Raw genomic sequence first — 20617 nt, 5'->3', positions numbered from 1 at the left:
TAATTAACTTGTAAAGAGAAACGGGTTATTTTGGTTCACAGTTTTAGATGTTCCAATCCATGACCAATTGGTTCCATTTCCTTGGGCCTTTATGCAGTCATTATGGCAGAGCTCATGGTGGAGCAAAACCATTGATTTCATGGCTGGAAAGCAAGAGAATGAGGAAAGAGCTAGAATCTCAAAAATCTCTTTCGAGAGCAGGTTCCCAATGCCTTAACAGCCTCCAACTATGCCCAACCTCCTAAAAGTTCTACCACCTCCCAACAGTGCCACCATGAGGAATAAGCCTTTACCACGTGATCTTCAGGGAACACATAAGAGTTAAACTACAGTAAGAACATGAAAAAAGCATTTTTTTTTCCTACCATCAAGTTGTAGGTAGATAATGTAAAAGTATAAGAGGAATTGGATATCAACTATACAACCTGTCACAGATCATGTGTTATATTTTAGATATAAAATGTCCCTTGCAAAGCTTATCTGGCAATGCAGGAATATTCAGAGATGAAGTAATTAGATTATGAGACTTGTAACCTTATCAGTGTATTAATCCATTTGATGGCTTAATGATTTGAGTGGATTACTAGGTGATAATTGCAGGACAGTGGGGCATGACTGAAGGAAGGAAGTTACTGGAAACTTGCCCTTGGGCTTCATATTTTGTCCCGGACTCCTTGACCTTTCTCTCTGTTTCCTTGCTGCCATGAACTGAGCAGCTGTCTTCCACCACACCCTTCCACCATGTTGTTCTGCCTCACTTCTAGCACAGAGCAAAAGAGTCAGCCAACCATGGACTGAACTTCAGAAACCATGAGCCAAAATAAACTTTTCCTCCTCTAAGTTGCTCTTATCCATTATTTCAGTCACAGTGACAAGGAGCTGACCAACACATCATCCCAGCTCTGGCTTTCCTGACCATACATGATTGTCTATACTAGTAGTTCTCCAGGTGAGGAACACCTTGATGTCCAATTCAAAACTCGAGGCCATTCATGGCATCTGCAAGGTCAAAACAATTTTCATAATACTAAGTCAACATTTTTCCTTTTTCATTCTCATTCTCTTATTAGTTTAGCGTTGTTTTCCAAAATCAGCTGCACAAATCACAATAGACTGAGTACAGAAGATATGAGAAGCAGTTGTCTTCTATCAAGCCCTACATAAAAGAGATTCACAGATTTGTAAAACAATTCCACTTCTACCTTTTTATTTAAAATATAGTTATTTCTCATAAAATGTGTTATCTATGTTAACATGGAATGGATTTATTATCAAGTAATTATTGTATACACATTTTTGATTTCTCGGTTGTAATTTCTAATAAAGTTAATGTCAGTAGAGGTTACCCATGCAAACAAGAGCTCTTTGAGGTCTTCTGTGCTTTTGAAGAATGTAAAGGAGTCCTGAGATCAAAAAGGATGAGAGCTGCTACTCTACACCTGCCATCTGAGAGACCAAAGGCCCAGGACAGCAGTGTCCCATGGACCTTGCTGCTGCTCCAGGGCTGACAGTCATTCAGCTGGTACCCTATAGAATGGTGAGTTTGGAAGGAATTTCTTGGACCCTGAGGTTGAAATTGCTGGCAGAAGATCCAAGCATATCTTCCTTCTTGGTTACAGAGAGAGCAGGTAGTGAGACATTGAGGAAGTAAGCAGGCATTAGGAAGAAGAATGGGAGAGGGAAATTGTGAATTAAGAGAAAAAAAAAAAAACTGGGAGTCTGCCCTGTTCCTTTTATTCTGCTTTCAGACTTAAAAATATCCTAAATGGACTCTAACTAGTTTATCATTAGCACTGATATCTGATGCAGTATGACGTTAGGGCATAGAAAAAGTCTTCACAGCCCACAGAAATATCTCCCTACAGTATGAATTCTTTGATCTAGCATGTCATCAGACAATTAGAGATGAAAGACTATATAACACAAATTCCTATGAAGAGTTTAAGTGTTGTTTAGAGTTGTGATGTGCAAACTTGCATGTAATTTAGATTGATGTAGAGAGTCTATAAAAACCTAGATGTCTAGGCCCTGGAGGTAGAATGAAGGATCAGCATGTCTTAAAGCCCTCTAGATGATTCCAATGTGCAGCCCAGATCAAGAGTCACAAAAGGAGGAGGTAGAAATCAAGAAAACAAGTTACAACTGTCAATGGCCAGGGACGCTTCCTGCCTGAAGGAAAAGAAAGATGAGAGGAGAACCCAGAAAAGCAGAAGATGAACCTGACACCTTCATTCCAGGGATTAATGGGGCTTCTTCCTCCCTGACACTTCCTGTCTGAGCAATTGAGGTTTCTCTGTGCCTCTGTCCTCCCAGCAGAGCTCTTACTCTGCCAGCACGCAGGGCTTGGACAACAAAAGAGGAGAGAACCTTACAGTTTCCTTTTCAGCTCTTCAAATCAACAATTTCAGTCACAGATCAGACTAGTAAATCTTAACACATCTGAAAGTTAGACTTTGACGTGCTTGTTTTTCTTCTCCTGTCTGACTCACAGAATGAGTCATAAGGAACCTTGTTAATCTCCACTGGACTAAGGGGAACAAGGGCACAGGGAGAGGCTACCCTTTCTTGGTGAGGGTTGGGCTGAGCCTGGGTGCAGAGTCACCTTCTCAGCCCCCGTTCCAGCACTGGGAGCTACCTCCATGGCTTCATTCTTAGATCTCTTGGTCCACTCTCTGGTTTGAAATCATGGGCGGGGCTCAATAAACACGTGGTGCCAGAGATCTGTGTCTGTGGCATCCTCTATTTCTCTCTGGCATCTCTGTCTCCTCAGGTACCTGAGGATAAAAACAAAATTCTCAGACTCAAGAAGGTTTTTGGGTGAAGAATCATGCCCTCTGGAAGAATATGTTCCAACAAGCTAAGGGTCTTACCAGCACAGAATCCTGGAGCAAGGAGACATCTTGAAACCATAAGGAGAAAAGTAGCCTGTCAACTCTTTTCCCTAGGCAGGATAACTGAGCAAGCATCTAGAAGTTATACTTACTTCTTTCCCCTGTAAAACTGGAGTGTGGATATATGTATGCACATATGTGTGTATGTGTGTGAGCACATATTGTGCTTGTGCACACATATGTATGTATGTGTGCATGGGTGTGTCCATGCCAGGGCAGGTTCATAAGGAAGTAAAGTTCTTAATTCCTATAGTATGGAGTTAACAGATGCCATCTGCTTGGTTCATTTGAGCTGCTATAACAAAATAGCATAGATTGGGTGGCTTATGCACAGCAGCAATTTATTTCTCACAGTCCCAGAGGCTGAGGAATCCCAAGAACATTGGCAAATTTGGTATCTGGGGTATGAACCCATTTCTGGTTCATATATGGTACCTTCTTGCTGTGTCCTGACATGGTGAAAGGAATGAGTGGTCTCTCTGGGGCCATTTCTATAGAGTTACTTATCCCATTCATGAGGGCTTTCCCACCATGACATCTTTGTGCCCCCTCCCCCAATATTTTTATTTCACTCACTGTCTATGAACTCAGTCTTCCAGGAGTCCTCTTACCCTTCCAGAGTCAGATTAACCCCCATTGTTTTCCTTGCCCACAGCCCTGGTGGGGTGGGGGAGATTCCTACCTTTGACTGCTATACCTTGTGCTGGGAGCTCCTTGGGACAGGAAGCACATTGTATCCTGAGTCTTCATGCCTATGGCACACGTCCAATTGATGGGTATTGAGATAATGGATAGTTGGTTTGTGAATTCCCCCTTTCCTCCATTAGGTCCAGGGATGCACAGTGTAGTACATACTGCACTGGTGAGGAACGTGGAAGATGTTGACTTTGTTACCTGGTCTGCTCTCTGGGCTGCATTCTTCACCTGTCCGGGAATGGGACCTTGACTGCTTAAGCAATCTCAGAGCTAGACTGAGAGAGGGAGGTAGGGACTTTACACCCACATTCAAACATATCCACTTTCCATTTTACTTTTTTTCTAAAAGACATTATTCTGGAACCCCCAGCCACCCCCAGCAGCCTTATTGTTTTCTAAAGAACAATTCTGTTCTCTAGCACCCCGATGCTGCTCCACTGTTGTATTAGAATGTGATTCTGTTGGGCGGTTGGGGAGGAGTGCCTACCACCGTGAAGTTTGCTCTACTTTCAGCTAGACTGAACTGTTCACAACCACCAAGGAAGCTCTCTCCCAATCCCCCCTCTTTGTCAACCAATCACACCTTGAATACGTCACTACAAAAATGCAACCTTAGGGACACCTATTCAATTTTATGAATTGAAGTTTATCTGATTCTAGAATTTAAATAAAACCAGTTAAAATGACTTTTAAAAGACAAAACGCACCCTTGTCTTCTGGGTCATGAAACACTCCATCTCTTTTTGTAGGAGTCGGAAATCAGCATTCCCATTTTACAGAAAGAATAGAGGCATAGAGAATATTATCTTTTTGTTGAAAATCCCAGAAAGCAAAATCTGGTCTCATGCCTAAAGCTGATCTCTGTTGTCTATGTGTGGCATCCAGGAAATTCTTTTCCAATTGATCCTGGATGATGTGATAGACTAGGTAGTAGATTAGCATGAAGTGGTTTTACATGGTCCCTTGCAGGAAAAAAAAGTGCCACCTAGCCATATTCCTGGTACAGATGGCCATTCTCCATTTACCAGTTTTATTTTCACAATTTACTTTTTTTATGAGCATGTAACTCCTAACTGGGAGAGAATCATGTGGTCATATTACTTTTATAGCCATGAATATTGGAGGCCTACAACAAAATTCCCATGACTTCCACCCACTCTTCTCTGCCCAACTTTTGGATGTGTCAGGGACAGCAGCAACATCCTCAGAATGCAGCCTGTCACAGCTGGGTCAAAGCCATGGAAGAAACAATGCTCTTCCCTTTGTTTTCAAACGAGCCAGTTATAAACACATTTCAGACCTCTTGCTTTCTTTTAGTTCTTTTAAAGTTGAAGTTCAAGATTGCTACTACCTAAGCTTCTCCATTCACGGTCAGGTTCCACCTTTGACAGAAAAGAAATGACATCAATGCTGGCTCCAGTAGCTCCAGCAATGTGCAGAAGGAAGCACAAGCAGCAATTATCAATACCTGTGTACTGAAAGTATAAGTGCCTGGTCGGGGGTGGGGGTAGGAAGCTCAACCTGAAATGGTCTGTTAGAAAGCACAGAGGGAATTGGGTGGGGGCATTATACCAAAGGTGAAGAAATATGGCTGCTGTGAGATAGCTCAGTACCTGCAGTGTTAGCCGTACTCAGAACACTGAATGAACAGCTCTAGAATAGATCTGAATGCAGTGGTCTCCCCTTATCCCTGGTTTCATGCTTTGTGGTTTTGCGTTTGGTGTTTTCAGTTACCTGTGGTCAACCACAGGTAAAAAAGACTAGGTGAAAAATTCCAGAAATAAGCAACTCATAAGTTTTGAATTGTGCTCCATTCTGAGTCCAGAGATGAAATCTCACACCATCTTGCTCCATCCCACTTGGGACATATCATCCCTTTGTCCACAGTATCCATGTTGTATATGTGATCTTTCCATTAGTCACTACATTACTGTCCACAGTAATGTGGTGCTTGCATTCAGAGAATCTTCATTTACTTAATTATGACCCCAATATGCAAGAGTAGAGGTACCGACAATTTGGATATGCCAAGGACAAGTCTTCACAAGGGCTTCCTTTATCATCTCACATCATCCTTAAGAGAAAGATGAATAAATACAGTGTAATAAGATATTTTGAGACAGAGAAAGAGACCACATTCACATAATTTTTATCACAGTATATTATTGTAATTGTTCTATTGCTACTGTTGTTAATCTCTTACTGTGCCTACTTCGTAAATTAATCTTTATCATAGGTATGTACACATAGGTAAAACACAGTATATATAGGACTTGGTACTAGGTTTCAAGCATAGCCTGGGGACCTGGGGACACATTTTGGTAGATAAGGGACAACTACTATACCTACTGATCTGTACCATTGCATGTGCGGGTATTTGTTTGTGTGTGTACACAAATATGTGTGTGTTCTACTCAATCTCATTCTAAGGGACAAAGTAAAAGTCTCAGACAGGGCACTGTGATACCCAGAATCCCACCTGGAGCTCTGAGTAAAAACTGCAGTGCTGATGTTTGTGCCTCTCATATCTAGAGCAGTTTCTGTGATCACCTTACATCTGCTTAGAAAACCTCTAAGGGTCAAAAACAGTCAAAGGAATTTACTGCACAAAGTTGTCAATTACAAAAAGATGCATTCCCATGCATGAGAAAATATCTTTTTCCAGTGAGGTCATGCCAGAACATCCTCACCCAACTCTAATGGCTTCATGTTATCTTCCTAAATATCAAGTTTTCAGGAAAACTTCTATGTCCCATACTAGATCAAGATCCCTGTTAAATACTAAGCATTGTGCCCTCATCTTGGGCAGCACTTAGTGCAACTGTAATTAGAGAAGAAATTGTAATTAGTTATCTAATGCTGACTCCCTCCTCTTTCTGCTTTATAACTATTGTCTTAATGTTATATAATTATTTGTCAAAGGAATGAATGGTCACTTCACCTCCAAAAACCCCTGTAATACACAAGAGCAAAGACCCAAAGTAAAGACAGAAATGTAGAGAGTAAATTTTCCTTTTATGCTGAGGTCAGATATCCTCCTTTGTGCCTCTGTTTTCAAATCCAAAAACTCAAGTCACAAAAGCTAGTGAGAGGCTGTGCACTTAAGAGAGCAGCTGGGACTTTTCTGGACACATAGGTGCACTTAATGTATGTGACGACATTTGGTGGCTGCTATGACTAAGCCTCTCTTTAGTGCTCATTGAGATAGTTATAGATTTCTATTTAGAGTAAATTTAGCCATAATGACACCAGCAGTCATCACCATAATAGCTAACTCAAAGAAGCAGCTTTCCTCCAAAGAGCTGAATGGCTCCATTTAGTCTGCTATTCCTGCCTCCCTTTGGACAGTCCAGGTAAATCTTACCATACCTTCCAGCACATTCCTGTCCTGCCCCTTATTGGAAAATTCCCTGATTTCTCCAACTAGCATCATCACACCTTGCTGGAACTCCCAGAGCCCCACAGGCTAAACATGATCAAGCATTTATCTATTTGCTCAAAGAAATGTGTTTTGTACAGATCCTGAAATGTGTGGGCACTGTGCTGAGTGTTTGCAAACATTTTAAAATTCTAAATTTTTCTATTATTTCATAGATACAAATCATTTGGCCTTGAGATTTGTGGAAGGGTAAGAGTGGAATGAAGATGGAAGCAAGGGCTGCATCTCATGCAGTTTAACTCCCAATACACTCAAAACAGTATTGAGTAGTGGAGTTAACAGATGATGTTATCTCCACTGCATGATCAATCAATTTATGAGCCAGGACTGACTATTCCAAACTTTCAAAGGGCTGAAATTCAACAGACCAAATCAAGGAACAATGACAAGGAAGAGAATAGGCAGAAAATAGTAAACAGAAAAAGTCTTAGGCAGGGAGGGGTAAGGCCAGAAAAATAGTCTTTGGAGTCTACAAAGTGTTTTTCCCAAAAATGCCTCCAAACATGAAATTTTGGCTGCTGCTTTGATGTGACCCCACTCAGTCACATGATGAAGTACAAAAAGTGGTCTCTTTTCTGTTGCTGTAACTACATACCATCAACTGGATCATTCACACAGAATAGAGGTTTATTTAGCTCATGGTTCTGAGGCTAGGAAGTCCAAAAGCATGTCATCAGCACCTTCCCAGCCTCTGGTATGGGGCCTTCATGTGGCATCAAAAAATGGCACGAAAGACCAAGCCTGCTAGCTCAGTTCTCTTTCTCTTCTTATAAAGCTACTAATGCCATCATGGAGGCCCCTTCCTTATGACCTCATCTAACTAATTACCTCCCCCAAACCCCACCTCCAAATACCATCAATATATGAATTTAAAGATTGTTTCCGATACAGTAACTTGTGGAGGGACACAGTTGAGCCATAGCAAGCATTTTTTTTTCCCAGAAAAATCCCCATAAGAGATGTAATCTAAAGAAGGATATAAACTATGAGAGAAGAAAGCCTGGCCAAAAAAAAAAGGTCACAGAGCCAGAGACCAACTATAGATGGAAGAGAGAGAGGACTGGGGTGACATGGGCATGATCCCCTTCATGATTTGTGCCACATGACCCCTCGCAGCTGATTGCACCAGGAAGAGCACTTGACTTAAAAGTCGCTTAATGGCCTATGTGACATTCCAAGAAAAGGTGACATCTGCCCCAGGGAGATGCTCATTCAGATCGACCAGACTAGCTAGAGAGTCTTCCCTGGCCTGCACTCAAGTCCTGCTGAGAAACACTTCATAGGTGGCCGCTTTGCTACCTACGAAAGCAGAGATATGCCGTAGCAGAGTTAGTGCAGTAGTGGCCACTAGCATCAATGAGCAGCAATTCCCAAGGGGACAGAGGAGTCCCAGATTGTTAGAAATGCATTGTACACTGAATGAACATCGGTTTTCCATGAGATTCTCTGAGATCAATTTTTAGTCTCTGTTTACTTCCCCAGGTGAGCATGTATCTAATCCTTGTTTGCTGACACAACCCAATAAACACACATCAAAACTTGGATTGTCCTCCCAAACACAGAAACCTGTCATCTCCACTCAAACTTCTGACTTAGGAATCCTAGGAGAGCAACTAGCTTCCCCCACAAAAAAGACACTAAGTAACTGTGAGGATTTTAATTCTTCCTATTGTCAAACTGTTGAAAATATTACTACTGTTGTAGAAAGAGCAGAGTGTTTGAGGTTGACCTCTGAAAATATCTTTGAATCTGTAAATTTTAGAGTTTTTTGGCTCCTAGTCAGCTTAATAAATGTCACCTCTTATCCAGTAACTCCCTTCCAGAGCCACAGGATAAGCCAGGTCACAAAGTGATCAGAGCAGAGAGATGGAATACAAGACATATGGATTCCCAAGATTTGGGGGGAGGAGTTGAAGAGAGGGGAATTTATTGTATCACAAGCAGCAGGATGTTTTATAACTTACAAGAAATTACCAATTAGAAAGGCAGACACTGGAGCTTTAAGAACATGACTGATAGAGACTCTCTCCTCAAAGTCCAAAGCAAAAAATGGAGAAAGAGTCTTCAGCATTTGGTACACTGTGGGCATTTATGGAAGTGTTATTCTAGCATAAAGAGACATGGGGTAAAAGTATTACTGAGAGACAAAGAGGGAGTGCCCTGGTAAACCAGGACAAAGATACCTAAACAAGGTTCTGTCTTAATCCCATTTCCTTTTGCTATATCAAAATGCCTGGCACCAGGCAATTTATAAAGAATAGAGGTTTATTGGGCTCATGGCTTTATACACCGTCAAGTAAAGAGCATGGCAGTGGCACCTTCTTTGTAATTAGGTAAGGGCCTTCTTGCTGGGTCATGACACAGCAGAGGACACCCCATGGAACAGTAAATCAAGTGTACAAGACAGAGTTTGCTTTTGTAACAAAACCATTGTCTTGGTGACCCATTAGTTTGTTAGTCCATGAATAGATTCAACTATTCATTGATGGTGTCCCAAAGACCTCACCTTCCAATATCATTAACACAGACTTGGGTATTAAGCTTCCAAAACATAAAATGTTGGGGACACATTCAAACCATAGCAGACATATACAAAATTGGCCAGATTTGCTATGGTTCTGTCTGGCTAACAGTCTACCACTTTCTTAGTAAGGAGTAAATGGAAGTTAGTGTCAGGGTCTTACAAGGGGTTGTCTGTGACTCTCCAAATATAGTGATTTGCATCATAACTGTGCAGCAAGTTCTATGGGGTCTTCCTTTCGTTCTCCATTCACTTTCTTGTCATTATTGGAAAGTTCCAATTAAATCTTTTGACTCCCCACTAAAATGACTTCCATCCCAACTAATTTATCACATATGTTGATGTAGAAGCAAAGCCCCAGAATTAAGGCTATAACAAAGTACATTGTAATTTGGTGTATATCTAATTTGGTGAAATGATTATTCTTTATGTATAATATTAAGCATGTTGGCCTCCGGGTTCTAGTAAGAGGATGGGTGTAGTCCAGGGGTGACATAGGAGGGACATATTCCATGTAGTTCCCTCCTTAACCCTAGCAGACCCTGCTCATAAACTTCTTCCCATGAAGCCATTGTCTCCAGATCCTTGTTCACAGAACCCGTGTAAATCAACTGGCATTGGCAGATGAGATCAGGTCTAGTTTCCCACCCAGTCTTATCCTACTTTGTTGTTTTTCCAAAGCATTTTTTAAAAATTTTGTTCAGAGAAAGGAGTCAGAATTTATTCTGAATATGTTCTTCAGAGTAAAAGTTCAGAATCTCAGTGATATTTAGATACTCAGATAGGAACAAACTAATTGCACTGATAGAATTGAAATAATACTAAAAATATTAGTCACATTTTATATATAAAAGAAAAAAAAATCAAAAGTCTGAGTTAAAGAGCTCTGCCAGGCATAGTTAAGTGATCTCTAACCTGTGAAGAATTCAAACAGAGATGCCATCTCAGCTCTGGTATTCCAAAGGGGCCGGCCAGAGAAGCAACCCCCAGAGAAGCAATTTGCGAGATGTATTCTTGTCTGGGGTGCCACACGTTGCACTGCGGCGATGAGTCAGAGGCCTCAGCGGGAAGGAGGTGGTGCTGGTGGGCTGGTGAAGAGGCCGCCTCTAGGGAGGCATGAGTTGGCAGCCCAGCAGAAAGGAAGCTGGCATGAGGATCCTGGGCAGGGAGAGGACCTGGGGGCGGAAGGGAGAGGCTTCAGAGTCCAGGTCAAGAGACTACAGTGCAGCAGTCCTTCCACATTCTTTAAGCACCTTGGCATGACAGAATCTGGATATGAACTTGACTCCCCCTGCTATTCTCAAAGTAGTTCAGAACACAAAAGGAACAGGAAAGACTCCCAAAAGTCACTTCATGAGACACCCTGGAATTTTCAAGCTTAAACTCTATTTATTGACAGAGCTCTCAGCCAGGTCTCTCTTTGTACAAATGAAGAACTAAAATTTAACCTAAGGAAGTCAAGAAATTTAGCAAAATAGGACCTGGAATTAAGAGCCAGGAGAGCTAACAACCTTTGATCCAGGAGTTTTCCTCTTATTCCACTTTAGCTTTTCCAAGACAATGGCCTTGAAATCTCAGACCAGGACACCTCACAGCTCCAGAGTCTCGTGGGTCACTGAGTTGTCACCAACTTGATAAATATCCTTTGTGCCGAGGTCCTTCTTGGTGATGCCCTTTTAGAATCTCAATCGACGTCCATTATGAATCACGAATGTCCAGCCGTGTGGTGGCAGATTCCAACAGAGTTTATGAAGAAACAAATGGACCAACGCAGAGAAAATGAATAGCGTGCTGACACTTCTTCTTCCCTGAATGAGGCATTAGGCCTGAATTATTATAACAGGAAATGCTAAACTACGATGAAAAGAAAAGGTGTGATTACTCATGTCAATGTTAAAATTGCCATTTTTCAGGAGGGATTAATCACCAGCCATGAAATCTGCTGCACTTGATAAAAAATAGTTTCCTCTTCCCCAGGAGTTTTCACCCTGAGCAGTAGGATTCTTATATTTAATCATGTGGTCCTTTCTAAAAATTAAAAACAGAAATTTAGAAAATTTTTAAAAACCATAAAATCTAGAGCATGCTCAAGTCTCTGGTAGGTCCCTCTTCTCCAGGACAGGGATGTAGGTGAGGCCAGAAAGGTGTCTTTGAAAATGAATTCCCCATCAGGTTTTATGCTCAGTCACTCGCTTGCCTCCCTCTGGGCCTAGACCTGTTGACCTCCCAAGGGGTGGAATAGAAGAGGTAGGATGGGTCAGGGTTGGAGTAACAAAGGGGAGTGTTTCAGATAACAAAATATGGATGGTGGACTCGTTGGGGAACCTAACACTCAAAGCTGTGCTGTGTTGGCAATTGACATAAAGGGTGAAGGAACGTCTGTGGTCTGCATGCCGGGGGATGAAGCCCACAAGGGAAAGGGGGAAGTCAGGCTATTGGGGGTCTGTAGCTGACAGGTGAAGAAGCTGTGATAAAATATGGGGCAGAACAGGACTGGGTGGGAAGACACATAAGAACTAGGGAAACTGGTCTAGCAGAAAGAAGCAGAACTGGAGCAAAGTGCCTGCCCTGGTCAAAGACAGAAACCTTTGCCGGATGTTAGAAAATACCATGTTTAAAGGCATCTCTGTTGGAGCAGCTGTAGTGTAGAAACAAGAAATTAATTTTGGATAGGAGGACACTAGAACAATATTCTCACCTAAGGGTTTAAACCTGATATCCTTGAATGAGCTTCAATGTTTCTATGAATTTCCTGAATTTATATGCAAAATAGCATTAGTTTGCTTATGTTTATGGAAAGGAGAATTCATTGAACTATGTATGGATTGATGTCATGGAGAACTATGATATCAGAAGTCTTCAAGTTTCTCATTAATAGAGGGAGACTTGATACAGAGAGATGGGGAGGAACCTTGAACTCCTTGTCAGCAAGGCTTCTAGCTTGCTCAGTTTATCTCCAACACTTATTTGTCACTCAAGAACATTTAAGATGGTGGAATGAGACAGACATCATTACCCTAAGTACATGTATGATTACATGAATGGTATGAATCTACATCATGCGCAGCCATAGAAACGAAAAGTTGTGTCCCATTTGTATACAAGGAATCAAAATGCAGTCTGTAGAAATAAAAAAAAAAATTTTTTTTAATTCATAGAATGGCTAGGTGGTATGGGTGATGAATGAAAGGATGGATGGAGGTCCTCTACCCTCAGTCTATTTATATAGTCTATTTATACTGCAGAGACCCCACACTCCCATAGGTTTCTCCAGTTCAAACTTAATAAGGGGATGCTGAATGCCAAGCAGGGTGCCTTCAATAATAGAGGGAAGATACATTTAACAGTGGTGTAGAGAAGCTGGGGCCCCCGGTTAAAGAAGCTTCAGATCCAAGAAAACTCCACCTGGTCCCTTCTTCACTCAGATGCCACCCCTTTCTCATTCCCATTCCCACTGTGCCACCACCTCTTTTCAATAGAAGAGACACTCAGTGTACCCCAGGCTACTGAGACTAGCCCTTGGTCCTGATCTTCCAAGCTCATCAGTCCCACATAAGCTCTAGGAATGTTGTGTCCTGTCTACTTTTTTAATGGAGGACAAAGAAGTTCATGTTAGAGGATGTAGAGACATGTTTAAGCAGCTCTAAGATGGCAGCTGGCATTGGGCCAAGAGGTGGCACATAATTAGTGTTAACACGGCATGATCTCTCATGACCTTTTGCCTGATTGGTTGATGTCTCTTCAGCGCTCCTGGTCAACAGATGTTCCTCATTCTTGATTGGTACCGTGGTGCGTGCTCCAATCGTGCTACTTAATCCTAAGCTGATTGGCCGCTTGAGTGTATATAAGACATTCTCTTCACCTGGGAGGAGATCTCGGAATGAAGGACTAAGAATACACCTCTAGATCACAGAATGAAGGACGCAGTACGTGGGACGCACCACTAAGAAGCACCTCTGATAGAAAGCACCTCTGATAGCACGCACCTCTAGCACACACCTCTAACACGCACCTCTAGGACGCAGGATGCAGGACGCAGGATGCAGGATGAACCTCTAAGAAGAACTAGCAGAACTCTAAGAAGTAGCTCCTCTGAAAGCGTAGTCTCTCTGAAAGCGTAGTACCTCTGAAAGCGTAGCAAGTCTCTCTTCCTCTAAAACTTCCTCTAAAAGCAAGCAAGCCTCTCTTCCTCTATAAACTAGCGAACAAGCAAGCAAGCAAGAAAGCAGCCTAGAAAAAGATAATAAAAGTAGCTCATTCCCAGTCCACCTCCAATTCCTTCCCGCGGGATTGTTGCTGCAGGCGGCAACAAGAGGAGAGTGTCTTTCTTCCATAATACCTGAAAAATGGTCATTTTATTGTCACATTGTGACAACCATACTGAGTCTAGCATTTGCCCTTCTCACATCTCCACTTCCTATCTGGCAGGGGCAGTGAGAGCAGGTAACAGTGACCAGCAGTGAGGAAAGCTTCTTTAATACCACTGGCTAACTAACTGATAATGTCTTCTTCCTGTCCTCCTTCCTTTCTTCTTCCTGCCTCTTTCCCTTCCCCCTCTCTTCTTCATTCTCTTCTTTCCTCTTTCCTTGCTTCTCTCCCTCTCATCCTTCCTGCTCACTCTTCCTTCCTTCCTGTGGAGCACAGGTCTTGGTACTGGAGGTACAACATTGAATAAGGTAGTTCCTGCCCTTCCATAATTCTCCTCGGACTGGCCATGGGAAGACGCAGTCCCCACAGAAGAAGCGCTATCTACAGTACCCACAAGGTCAGGAAGGACCTCAGGGGCCAAGAGGAAGTAATGATGGACATGATGCTTAAAAGACTGCTGCCCAGCAAACTCTGAGAAGGCAGACGAGGAGAAACATGGCCTTTGGAAACTACAGGTAACTCTCTGTAATAGGCATGGGCCCACATGGATGTCTGCTGCAACAAAAATGGGTCAAGACAACACAGCAAGGGATGGTGCTGGAGATTAAGTGACCCGTCAATAAACACCATGAAATTATCAACTTGAAATCATCACAGCAAAGAGAGTGACCACTAACCAACATTCTAGGGAGCCTCCTAGTTTCCTGCTTGGGAGACAGGTGGATAGTTTGCATCCAAGATAAAGTATTCCTATTCCCAAGGGCCTTCTGGTACAATTGATTGCCCTACAAACACTCCCACCATTGGTGAAGTCTTCCTCACTGGAAAATACAAATGGATAGAGTCAATAGTTATAAAGCTCTTGGAACAATGCCTGTTGCATGGTAACCACAGGTTTATTAAATAAATAAGGGAAGGTATGTTTATCAAGTACCATGTGCCAGGTACCATCTTAGGTACTTAATTTAATTGCCTCACAACAACCCTAAGAGTTAAATCCAAATTTTTATTTTATGCTTATGGAAACTGAAGTCTTCAGAGACTAAGTAACTTGTTCAAAGTTACTGAAAAGTGACTGGGAATTCAAACCTAGATTCATCCTGCCAGGTGTCTATCTGGGACACCTGCCTCCCTCAGGGCTGGCTGAAATCCTGTGTACTTCTGTGCTGTGTCTGAGTGTCAGGGAAAGCAGCAGGCCTCTCTCCCTCGGGGTGAGGGCTCCTTCAGGCTTGGGGTTGGTGAGCAGCGCCATGGGACTTAGCACAGTGGTCCTGTGCTGTCTGCAACCAACGGGGCCCAGCAGCAGGGGCTTCACACCCACGCAGTCAGCCCCAACCTCAGGGCCCTGAATGCGCTCAGAATTTGATGAGAACATGATTCCCAATGCCAGAGAAGGAACCCTCAAAGCAAAAGAACTAAAGAGGCAAGTAGGAGCTTGCTCAAGTTAAACATTTGAAAGATTCTCTTAGGATCTTTGTCCCAAGCCTCTTCCCTAAAGGAAGGGAACTTTATTAATGATGGAAGAAGACACCTGGATGCTACGTTTTAATTCTTTTAAAGAAAGAAACCCTGGATGTTCTGATACATTTAAGAAGAAATAAGAGGCAGAAAAATAAAAAGAAAAACAGGAGTGTTTTGGAGTTTGCTTTCATTAACTGGTTACACGACTGGAGGTCATTCACTTCAGGTTTCAGTCCACTCATCTGTAAAATAAAAGGTTTGGAGCTGGATACATTCTGATAAGTGCTACAATTTTAGAGTCAATAATGGAAGAAAACCAAGTTTCCTGTGACAGATGTGCTTCTTTCTCCTGTGCTCCTCCTTCCTGTGAAGACGGCACTGACTGCCTCCCTCACAAGTGTTTCCTGTTCTACAAGCCCACACAGCTCTGCCCACGTTAACTTCCCCAGCACGTTCAGGCGCCAGTTCGCTTCCTCCATGGCACCGACCACATCATGTCATCACGTATTTATAGGTTGTTCAGTTTATACAGACTGCCTCTCCCACGAGATCGCAAGTTCCAGAAAAACTGCTCTCGTGCATGCTCTGTTACCAATACATGCCCAGCGTCCCAGTGTAGTGTCTGGAGTAGGAGACTCTAGATTAACATCTGTTCAATAAAAGCATCTATCATCCGATGATTAGAGTTGCTTTCATTTATTGATGGTTTATTAGGGTAATACACTCTACTTGGGCCTGGCATGTATTACTTCATCAATTCATTATAAATCCATGCAGCAGGTACTATCTGTTTTGCAGATGAAGATACTGAGGTTCAAGGAGGTCAAGGAATTAGTACACTCTAGATTCTGAATCCAAACCCATCTGACTTATTCAGAATCTATAATATGCTACCTTTGGATCCTCTGTGACTTTAAGTATTAGACCAGACACCTGGTAGGTGTCTGGATGTTTACTGACTCAAATCTCCAGATGGCAAATGAAAGTCAGTACTTGTTATGGTTTGGATGTGAGGTGATCCCTAAAAGTTCATGTGCGAGACAATGCAAGAAGGTTTAGAAGAGAAATGATCAGGTTATGAGAACCTTACCCCAATCAGCGAATTAATTCCCCTGATGGGATTAATTTAGTGGTAACTGAAGGCAGTAGGGCATGACTGGAGGAGGTGGGTTATTGGAGGTGGGCCTTTGTGTTAGGTATATTTGGTGAGCTGAGCTTAGTTTCTCTCTCTGCTTTCTGATCATCATGTGAGCTACTTTACTCCACCACACTCTTCTGTCATGTTGTTCAGCCTCAGCTCAAGCCCAGAGGAATGGAGCCTGCCATGGATGGATGGAGGCCTCTGAAACTGTGGGCCCTCAAACAAAGCTTTCCTCCTCTGAAATTGTTCTTGTAAGGTCTTTTAGTCACAGCAGCGAAAAAGCTGATTAAAACAGTACTTAAGACCCATGGACTAAATTCAAAGCTTCAGTGCTCAGAGTGGATTCTAAAGTCCAGAGCAAGAATTGGTAGAGTAGAAAAACTCTAACAAGGAGATTCATTCTCATGTCCGTGGAGACTTTAACAGAGATCCTTTCTTCCCTGTATGAGGGTGTGACTTCAAATTTTTCTCAAAATGCACATTTTTAATTAGAATACTTTATGTGGGTTGCTAAGTTTCTGAGAACTAAAAGGACATTTGTGCCTGGGGGACAGTTACAGAGACTGATCCCTTGGTAAGTGCATAATAAAAAAGACAGAAAGCAACTGAAATTAAACCCACAGCGAACCCTTTTTATTCAGTTTCAAATACCTAGAGAATGACTTGGCAGCTACAGAATAAAGAAAAAGAACAGAAACAAAAAGCCATGCTGACGCATGTAATTTTGGATTCTTTATCCCAAGGGGATCCTTCTGAGAATCTAGAGTTGGCAGAGTTTTTTGAGACTGTCATATCTAAGATTCCCTTCTGCAGGTGGGACAGTGAGGCTCAAAAAGTCATGGCAAGGTCAAACCAAGGTCAGTCCAAGTGATCCATGGGAGGGAAAGGAGAAAAGAGGAGGCCTGTGTCCTGCAGCAGGACCTTCATGGGCCTTTCAACAGCTGCTGGAAACTTACAGGTGGTGAGAAAGATGGGGTGGGGGTGGGGTGGGCACTCTCCAGCAACATGACTCTTGCTGTACTCAGAGTAAAACTAGAAATGTGTTAACAAGCCAAGAAAACATGATGTCAAGGAATATAGAACCATTTATTACTGCTTGTCTCTAAGACTTCTGTTGGATTATAAGGACAATTCCAGATTCTTCAGGGCCCTTCTGCTGCTCTGCAAGTACTTGGGTCCCACCCCCCAACCCTCAAACACATTGCTATAGTCCCCTTAAATCTGGGACCCAGGGTGGTGTAGTTCAGTGGTGGAGTGCTTGCCTAGTACTATGTGTGAGGCCAGTTTGATTCACAGCACAGAAAACAACAAAGAAAAAAATTGAGAGTGGTACCAATAAGGTCACAAATATTTGAATAGAAATCTGAATAATGTTAATGCACATATTAAAGAAAGAATGAGCCATCCATAGAGGGGTCAACCTTAGAATACATAATTCAGAGGGCAGAATTTTCTTATATATTCAACACTGTATTGGGGAGAGGGCTGTGGTATCTGAGGTGTGCTGGTAAATAAAATCACCAGAGATATAGGTATAGAATATAGATATATTTCATGAAACATTTCTCCAAACTGGATCTGATTCTGTGGCTACCAAATAACCATCAACAACCAGATAGTTTGATTCTAGGAATAGAATGTGACTATGTGCCCAGGACTGTTGAGACCTGGTTTGAGCCCAGAAAGGAGATAAGATTCAGGCTCCCCATCAAGAGAAGATAGCTAAAAATCTTCACAGGAAATTTATACTGACTTGAAACCTTGTGCAGTCCAAATATTCTCCCACCCTGCTCTCCCCAGTCATTTGACCTCTTTTTCTATCTCCGCATGCACCCTCATTAGCCCTCTATGGACAGGAATGTCCCATTCCAATCACTGGGGAAAGTGATGATTCTTGTTATAAGTAAGTAAATTGTTGGTGTGGCTTTTTTTGTCTACCCCTGTGAAGTGAGTGGTGCAAAGGAGCCTGAGAGAATCTACACACTTGATAGACAAGGGCCAGATCCGTCTGTTAATTCTCCCAGGCAACAAGCCCCACCTGAGGCGGTCTTGGCAGCCAGCTATTCTTTACCAAATAACCCTCTCCTGCATCTCTTCTAGGGCTTTGCCAAGGTGGACATTTCCCATAGCTTCCTCTGCTATCTGGTCTCCCTCACTCTGCAGTACCTGGGGCAAGGCTGTCCAGGAAGGGAACACTTGTACCTCCCTTGTTACTCAATTCCACGTATCTGTAGTTCAGGCTCTTCTCCTCTTTCCTGTGTTCCCATTTTCTTACCTACATATTGGAAACGCTGCCTCTGAACCTTTCCCACAGCCCAAATGAAACCATGTGTAGGAGGTGGTTTCAGAAAAGCACCCAACATTTTACAGATATGACACTCCGATGATTCTAAACAGCTCATGTCTCCATATGTGCTTTACGCAGTGATCAAGACAAGGAAGAACCCCTTCTCCAACCATTTGCCTTGAAATTGTCAAATGTCCAAGACCGGTGGCACAAGATCTGAGAGTGACCTTATTTTGGTCACGTTGGTGTTTTAGTACCAAAAGCCTCAATTCAATTTCATTAACAAACAAGTTCTCCTCCTTGTTCTAAGCATACGAGAAATGATCACAAAAGATCTAATTCACAAAACATCTTCATTTGCTTGAGATAGTCCCAATAGTGCCTTCTAATTTGTTCATGTGTAAACAAACAAAACATTTCCAATCAAGATATATCTTGATTCTCATATATCATGCCCTAAATTTGACTTTGTCCTATATATCAACATTTTTATTCACTGGCTAAAAGTGTGAGTAGTTGAAACAAATTTTCCTTAATATCAAGTGGCACAATTTGAGAATTTGTTTTATGACAACTCTTCTGCTACCAAACCCTTCAACAGTGCTCTGGATCAAAGGCAGGTGTGTTCACTTACCTAGAAATCTATTAAACGCTTATTAGTCATCCTTGTTGTCATACTAACAGGTATTTATATCGTGGCTAAATGAATTCCTAATATGGCTAAGATCCTAGAAGAAACAAGGACACCGAATGCTCTCATCTTTCCCACTGACTTCCTTGGAAGCTTCTGACAGCTAATCTCCATGCTGAAAACCGTGTGACCCCAGTCTAAGAATCATCCAGTGTTGTCCTTAAGGCAGATGTACATGCAGTCAAACGGTGTTCACACTGGGGCTGGGGCTGCTAAGGACAAAGCATGCTTATGTAATAAATCTTGGCAGGAAATCCACATAATTCCCTACTCACAAAACATTTTTCTCAGTCCACTCTCTGTGCTATTCTGAAAAAAAAATCCGGAAATCAAACCAGCATTCTTTATTTTTAGTCCATCCAAAATTTTACTCATTTGAGGCATGTGGGCATGAAGTTATCTTTAGAACCATCAACCAAATGTCTTAGAATCACAGATTATTAGGACCTGGGTAAATATATAGATGATATGGGGTTATTTTTAGCCTGGGAACCCCAACATATAAAACTGAGTTGGAATGGGGAAACTGAAGTCTTGCCCATTTGGCCTCCTCCTTTATCTACTCCTCAAGCACTATCATGTACCCTTAGGTTTCTAAGGACTGACTAGAGAACCACAGATCCAGACCAACTCTGTCATTTTGCAGGTGAAACAAAAACCCCTAGCAGTCACTGGCAAAGCCAGGAGAATAATGCAGGTCTCCTGATTCCCACTTAAGTATTCCTTTCACCATATAGCTCTTATAATGTGATTATAATAGAAACTACTTTTTTTTTTTTCTGATTCCATTAACCAGAAAAGTTCAGCTGAGAGACAGATGAGGCTTTGCCTACTAGAGACACAAGGAAATCAAATAACTTAATTGTAATTAGAAAGAAACTCTTCTTTTTTGAGAAGAAAGATTTAGCAAAAGATTTCCTAGAAGGTTCTCCAGTATAGTTTGTCATGGGGTGCTATACTAAGGACTGCTTGAGCAGCCACTCACTACCTGTGTGACCTGTAGCAAGTCACCTAAACTCTCTGAGCCTTAGAAAAATCTCATACTCTCTGAGAACACAGCTGAGGTACCATACAGATCACTGGATGCCATGGTGGTCTGTGGATTTCCTCAGATGGATCTAC

This window comes from Sciurus carolinensis, chromosome 4 (genome assembly GCF_902686445.1).
Source record: "Sciurus carolinensis chromosome 4, mSciCar1.2, whole genome shotgun sequence".
Taxonomy (NCBI): Eukaryota; Metazoa; Chordata; class Mammalia; order Rodentia; family Sciuridae; genus Sciurus; species Sciurus carolinensis.
The sequence above is the reverse complement of the archived record's forward strand: the minus strand, read 5'-3'. Positions refer to the sequence as shown.